General features: G+C 51.9%; 16 non-coding genes across 16 annotated transcripts; all 16 read left to right on the top strand.

Moving 5' to 3' along the window:
- Positions 1-283: 283 nt before the first annotated feature.
- LOC125809272 (5S ribosomal RNA) lies at positions 284-402 on the top strand. Its single transcript, XR_007441789.1, has one exon. It is a non-coding gene; the product is annotated as a 5S ribosomal RNA (ribosomal RNA).
- A 214-nt stretch (positions 403-616) lies between these two features.
- LOC125809150 (5S ribosomal RNA) lies at positions 617-735 on the top strand. Its single transcript, XR_007441780.1, has one exon. It is a non-coding gene; the product is annotated as a 5S ribosomal RNA (ribosomal RNA).
- Positions 736-949: 214 nt separating this feature from the next.
- On the top strand, positions 950-1068 carry LOC125809090 (5S ribosomal RNA). The gene has a single exon (XR_007441778.1). It is a non-coding gene; the product is annotated as a 5S ribosomal RNA (ribosomal RNA).
- A 214-nt stretch (positions 1069-1282) lies between these two features.
- LOC125809025 (5S ribosomal RNA) lies at positions 1283-1401 on the top strand. Its single transcript, XR_007441757.1, has one exon. It is a non-coding gene; the product is annotated as a 5S ribosomal RNA (ribosomal RNA).
- Positions 1402-1614: 213 nt separating this feature from the next.
- On the top strand, positions 1615-1733 carry LOC125808958 (5S ribosomal RNA). Its single transcript, XR_007441754.1, has one exon. It is a non-coding gene; the product is annotated as a 5S ribosomal RNA (ribosomal RNA).
- Positions 1734-1947: 214 nt separating this feature from the next.
- On the top strand, positions 1948-2066 carry LOC125808900 (5S ribosomal RNA). Its single transcript, XR_007441751.1, has one exon. It is a non-coding gene; the product is annotated as a 5S ribosomal RNA (ribosomal RNA).
- Positions 2067-2280: 214 nt separating this feature from the next.
- Positions 2281-2399, top strand: LOC125808834 (5S ribosomal RNA). Its single transcript, XR_007441749.1, has one exon. It is a non-coding gene; the product is annotated as a 5S ribosomal RNA (ribosomal RNA).
- Positions 2400-2612: 213 nt separating this feature from the next.
- Positions 2613-2731, top strand: LOC125808765 (5S ribosomal RNA). Its single transcript, XR_007441747.1, has one exon. It is a non-coding gene; the product is annotated as a 5S ribosomal RNA (ribosomal RNA).
- A 214-nt stretch (positions 2732-2945) lies between these two features.
- On the top strand, positions 2946-3064 carry LOC125808700 (5S ribosomal RNA). The gene has a single exon (XR_007441743.1). It is a non-coding gene; the product is annotated as a 5S ribosomal RNA (ribosomal RNA).
- A 214-nt stretch (positions 3065-3278) lies between these two features.
- Positions 3279-3397, top strand: LOC125808631 (5S ribosomal RNA). The gene has a single exon (XR_007441742.1). It is a non-coding gene; the product is annotated as a 5S ribosomal RNA (ribosomal RNA).
- Positions 3398-3611: 214 nt separating this feature from the next.
- On the top strand, positions 3612-3730 carry LOC125808566 (5S ribosomal RNA). The gene has a single exon (XR_007441739.1). It is a non-coding gene; the product is annotated as a 5S ribosomal RNA (ribosomal RNA).
- A 214-nt stretch (positions 3731-3944) lies between these two features.
- LOC125809448 (5S ribosomal RNA) lies at positions 3945-4063 on the top strand. Its single transcript, XR_007441800.1, has one exon. It is a non-coding gene; the product is annotated as a 5S ribosomal RNA (ribosomal RNA).
- A 214-nt stretch (positions 4064-4277) lies between these two features.
- On the top strand, positions 4278-4396 carry LOC125809395 (5S ribosomal RNA). The gene has a single exon (XR_007441794.1). It is a non-coding gene; the product is annotated as a 5S ribosomal RNA (ribosomal RNA).
- A 213-nt stretch (positions 4397-4609) lies between these two features.
- Positions 4610-4728, top strand: LOC125809334 (5S ribosomal RNA). The gene has a single exon (XR_007441793.1). It is a non-coding gene; the product is annotated as a 5S ribosomal RNA (ribosomal RNA).
- Positions 4729-4942: 214 nt separating this feature from the next.
- Positions 4943-5061, top strand: LOC125809213 (5S ribosomal RNA). Its single transcript, XR_007441783.1, has one exon. It is a non-coding gene; the product is annotated as a 5S ribosomal RNA (ribosomal RNA).
- Positions 5062-5274: 213 nt separating this feature from the next.
- Positions 5275-5393, top strand: LOC125808495 (5S ribosomal RNA). The gene has a single exon (XR_007441737.1). It is a non-coding gene; the product is annotated as a 5S ribosomal RNA (ribosomal RNA).
- Positions 5394-5656: the final 263 nt, after the last annotated feature.

The following is a 5656-nucleotide window of genomic DNA, read 5'->3' as shown; positions in this document are numbered from 1 at the left end:
GTTAAGCGTGCTTGGGCGAGAGTAGTACTAGGATGGGTGACCCCCTGGGAAGTCCTCGTGTTGCATCCCTCCTTTTTGTCGAAATTTGGTCGTGTAATTGAAAAAATATTATTATTTATTTTTTGCAGGAACGACGTCGTTAGGACAGGTGATGGGGGCGTTGAGGATGGGCGTGACGGGCGGCGTCATGCGTCGGTGCGCGTGGAGGCTAGGTCGGTGGGGGGCAGGCTAGGGCGTTGGGAGGAAGGAGGTGTTTAATAGAATTTAGAGTGCTATGAATGATGGATGCGATCATACCAGCACTAACGCACCGGATCCCATCAGAACTCCGAAGTTAAGCGTGCTTGGGCGAGAGTAGTACTAGGATGGGTGACCCCCTGGGAAGTCCTCGTGTTGCATCCCTCCTTTTTGTCGAAATTTGGTCGTGTAATTGAAAAAATATTATTATTTGTTTTTTGCATGAACGACGTCGTTAGGACAGGTGATGGGGGCGTTGAGGATGGGCGTGACGGGCGGCGTCATGCGTCGGTGCGCGTGGAGGCTAGGTCGGTGGGGGGCAGGCTAGGGCGTTGGGAGGAAGGAGGTGTTTAATAGAATTTAGAGTGCTATGAATGATGGATGCGATCATACCAGCACTAACGCACCGGATCCCATCAGAACTCCGAAGTTAAGCGTGCTTGGGCGAGAGTAGTACTAGGATGGGTGACCCCCTGGGAAGTCCTCGTGTTGCATCCCTCCTTTTTGTCGAAATTTGGTCGTGTAATTGAAAAAATATTATTATTTATTTTTTGCAGGAACGACGTCGTTAGGACAGGTGATGGGGGCGTTGAGGATGGGCGTGACGGGCGACGTCATGCGTCGGTGCGCGTGGAGGCTAGGTCGGTGGGGGGCAGGCTAGGGCGTTGGGAGGAAGGAGGTGTTTAATAGAATTTAGAGTGCTATGAATGATGGATGCGATCATACCAGCACTAACGCACCGGATCCCATCAGAACTCCGAAGTTAAGCGTGCTTGGGCGAGAGTAGTACTAGGATGGGTGACCCCCTGGGAAGTCCTCGTGTTGCATCCCTCCTTTTTGTCGAAATTTGGTCGTGTAATTGAAAAAATATTATTATTTATTTTTTGCAGGAACGACGTCGTTAGGACAGGTGATGGGGGCGTTGAGGATGGGCGTGACGGGCGGCGTCATGCGTCGGTGCGCGTGGAGGCTAGGTCGGTGGGGGGCAGGCTAGGGCGTTGGGAGGAAGGAGGTGTTTAATAGAATTTAGAGTGCTATGAATGATGGATGCGATCATACCAGCACTAACGCACCGGATCCCATCAGAACTCCGAAGTTAAGCGTGCTTGGGCGAGAGTAGTACTAGGATGGGTGACCCCCTGGGAAGTCCTCGTGTTGCATCCCTCTTTTTGTCGAAATTTGGTCGTGTAATTGAAAAAATATTATTATTTGTTTTTTGCATGAACGACGTCGTTAGGACAGGTGATGGGGGCGTTGAGGATGGGCGTGACGGGCGGCGTCATGCGTCGGTGCGCGTGGAGGCTAGGTCGGTGGGGGGCAGGCTAGGGCGTTGGGAGGAAGGAGGTGTTTAATAGAATTTAGAGTGCTATGAATGATGGATGCGATCATACCAGCACTAACGCACCGGATCCCATCAGAACTCCGAAGTTAAGCGTGCTTGGGCGAGAGTAGTACTAGGATGGGTGACCCCCTGGGAAGTCCTCGTGTTGCATCCCTCCTTTTTGTCGAAATTTGGTCGTGTAATTGAAAAAATATTATTATTTGTTTTTTGCATGAACGACGTCGTTAGGACAGGTGATGGGGGCGTTGAGGATGGGCGTGACGGGCGGCGTCATGCGTCGGTGCGCGTGGAGGCTAGGTCGGTGGGGGGCAGGCTAGGGCGTTGGGAGGAAGGAGGTGTTTAATAGAATTTAGAGTGCTATGAATGATGGATGCGATCATACCAGCACTAACGCACCGGATCCCATCAGAACTCCGAAGTTAAGCGTGCTTGGGCGAGAGTAGTACTAGGATGGGTGACCCCCTGGGAAGTCCTCGTGTTGCATCCCTCCTTTTTGTCGAAATTTGGTCGTGTAATTGAAAAAATATTATTATTTGTTTTTTGCATGAACGACGTCGTTAGGACAGGTGATGGGGGCGTTGAGGATGGGCGTGACGGGCGGCGTCATGCGTCGGTGCGCGTGGAGGCTAGGTCGGTGGGGGGCAGGCTAGGGCGTTGGGAGGAAGGAGGTGTTTAATAGAATTTAGAGTGCTATGAATGATGGATGCGATCATACCAGCACTAACGCACCGGATCCCATCAGAACTCCGAAGTTAAGCGTGCTTGGGCGAGAGTAGTACTAGGATGGGTGACCCCCTGGGAAGTCCTCGTGTTGCATCCCTCCTTTTTGTCGAAATTTGGTCGTGTAATTGAAAAAATATTATTATTTATTTTTTGCAGGAACGACGTCGTTAGGACAGGTGATGGGGGCGTTGAGGATGGGCGTGACGGGCGCGTCATGCGTCGGTGCGCGTGGAGGCTAGGTCGGTGGGGGGCAGGCTAGGGCGTTGGGAGGAAGGAGGTGTTTAATAGAATTTAGAGTGCTATGAATGATGGATGCGATCATACCAGCACTAACGCACCGGATCCCATCAGAACTCCGAAGTTAAGCGTGCTTGGGCGAGAGTAGTACTAGGATGGGTGACCCCCTGGGAAGTCCTCGTGTTGCATCCCTCCTTTTTGTCGAAATTTGGTCGTGTAATTGAAAAAATATTATTATTTATTTTTTGCAGGAACGACGTCGTTAGGACAGGTGATGGGGGCGTTGAGGATGGGCGTGACGGGCGGCGTCATGCGTCGGTGCGCGTGGAGGCTAGGTCGGTGGGGGGCAGGCTAGGGCGTTGGGAGGAAGGAGGTGTTTAATAGAATTTAGAGTGCTATGAATGATGGATGCGATCATACCAGCACTAACGCACCGGATCCCATCAGAACTCCGAAGTTAAGCGTGCTTGGGCGAGAGTAGTACTAGGATGGGTGACCCCCTGGGAAGTCCTCGTGTTGCATCCCTCCTTTTTGTCGAAATTTGGTCGTGTAATTGAAAAAATATTATTATTTATTTTTTGCAGGAACGACGTCGTTAGGACAGGTGATGGGGGCGTTGAGGATGGGCGTGACGGGCGGCGTCATGCGTCGGTGCGCGTGGAGGCTAGGTCGGTGGGGGGCAGGCTAGGGCGTTGGGAGGAAGGAGGTGTTTAATAGAATTTAGAGTGCTATGAATGATGGATGCGATCATACCAGCACTAACGCACCGGATCCCATCAGAACTCCGAAGTTAAGCGTGCTTGGGCGAGAGTAGTACTAGGATGGGTGACCCCCTGGGAAGTCCTCGTGTTGCATCCCTCCTTTTTGTCGAAATTTGGTCGTGTAATTGAAAAAATATTATTATTTGTTTTTTGCATGAACGACGTCGTTAGGACAGGTGATGGGGGCGTTGAGGATGGGCGTGACGGGCGGCGTCATGCGTCGGTGCGCGTGGAGGCTAGGTCGGTGGGGGGCAGGCTAGGGCGTTGGGAGGAAGGAGGTGTTTAATAGAATTTAGAGTGCTATGAATGATGGATGCGATCATACCAGCACTAACGCACCGGATCCCATCAGAACTCCGAAGTTAAGCGTGCTTGGGCGAGAGTAGTACTAGGATGGGTGACCCCCTGGGAAGTCCTCGTGTTGCATCCCTCCTTTTTGTCGAAATTTGGTCGTGTAATTGAAAAAATATTATTATTTGTTTTTTGCATGAACGACGTCGTTAGGACAGGTGATGGGGGCGTTGAGGATGGGCGTGACGGGCGGCGTCATGCGTCGGTGCGCGTGGAGGCTAGGTCGGTGGGGGGCAGGCTAGGGCGTTGGGAGGAAGGAGGTGTTTAATAGAATTTAGAGTGCTATGAATGATGGATGCGATCATACCAGCACTAACGCACCGGATCCCATCAGAACTCCGAAGTTAAGCGTGCTTGGGCGAGAGTAGTACTAGGATGGGTGACCCCCTGGGAAGTCCTCGTGTTGCATCCCTCCTTTTTGTCGAAATTTGGTCGTGTAATTGAAAAAATATTATTATTTGTTTTTTGCATGAACGACGTCGTTAGGACAGGTGATGGGGGCGTTGAGGATGGGCGTGACGGGCGGCGTCATGCGTCGGTGCGCGTGGAGGCTAGGTCGGTGGGGGGCAGGCTAGGGCGTTGGGAGGAAGGAGGTGTTTAATAGAATTTAGAGTGCTATGAATGATGGATGCGATCATACCAGCACTAACGCACCGGATCCCATCAGAACTCCGAAGTTAAGCGTGCTTGGGCGAGAGTAGTACTAGGATGGGTGACCCCCTGGGAAGTCCTCGTGTTGCATCCCTCCTTTTTGTCGAAATTTGGTCGTGTAATTGAAAAAATATTATTATTTATTTTTTGCAGGAACGACGTCGTTAGGACAGGTGATGGGGGCGTTGAGGATGGGCGTGACGGGCGCGTCATGCGTCGGTGCGCGTGGAGGCTAGGTCGGTGGGGGGCAGGCTAGGGCGTTGGGAGGAAGGAGGTGTTTAATAGAATTTAGAGTGCTATGAATGATGGATGCGATCATACCAGCACTAACGCACCGGATCCCATCAGAACTCCGAAGTTAAGCGTGCTTGGGCGAGAGTAGTACTAGGATGGGTGACCCCCTGGGAAGTCCTCGTGTTGCATCCCTCCTTTTTGTCGAAATTTGGTCGTGTAATTGAAAAAATATTATTATTTGTTTTTTGCATGAACGACGTCGTTAGGACAGGTGATGGGGGCGTTGAGGATGGGCGTGACGGGCGGCGTCATGCGTCGGTGCGCGTGGAGGCTAGGTCGGTGGGGGGCAGGCTAGGGCGTTGGGAGGAAGGAGGTGTTTAATAGAATTTAGAGTGCTATGAATGATGGATGCGATCATACCAGCACTAACGCACCGGATCCCATCAGAACTCCGAAGTTAAGCGTGCTTGGGCGAGAGTAGTACTAGGATGGGTGACCCCCTGGGAAGTCCTCGTGTTGCATCCCTCCTTTTTGTCGAAATTTGGTCGTGTAATTGAAAAAATATTATTATTTATTTTTTGCAGGAACGACGTCGTTAGGACAGGTGATGGGGGCGTTGAGGATGGGCGTGACGGGCGACGTCATGCGTCGGTGCGCGTGGAGGCTAGGTCGGTGGGGGCAGGCTAGGGCGTTGGGAGGAAGGAGGTGTTTAATAGAATTTAGAGTGCTATGAATGATGGATGCGATCATACCAGCACTAACGCACCGGATCCCATCAGAACTCCGAAGTTAAGCGTGCTTGGGCGAGAGTAGTACTAGGATGGGTGACCCCCTGGGAAGTCCTCGTGTTGCATCCCTCCTTTTTGTCGAAATTTGGTCGTGTAATTGAAAAAATATTATTATTTATTTTTTGCAGGAACGACGTCGTTAGGACAGGTGATGGGGGCGTTGAGGATGGGCGTGACGGGCGCGTCATGCGTCGGTGCGCGTGGAGGCTAGGTCGGTGGGGGGCAGGCTAGGGCGTTGGGAGGAAGGAGGTGTTTAATAGAATTTAGAGTGCTATGAATGATGGATGCGATCATACCAGCACTAACGCACCGGATCCCATCAGAACTCCGAA

The sequence above is a fragment of the Solanum verrucosum genome, unplaced genomic scaffold (genome assembly GCF_900185275.1).
Source record: "Solanum verrucosum unplaced genomic scaffold, falcon-dt-bn FXZP01000905.1, whole genome shotgun sequence".
In the NCBI taxonomy this organism is placed as follows: domain Eukaryota; kingdom Viridiplantae; phylum Streptophyta; class Magnoliopsida; order Solanales; family Solanaceae; genus Solanum; species Solanum verrucosum.
This window is presented reverse-complemented; position numbering and strand designations above follow the sequence as displayed.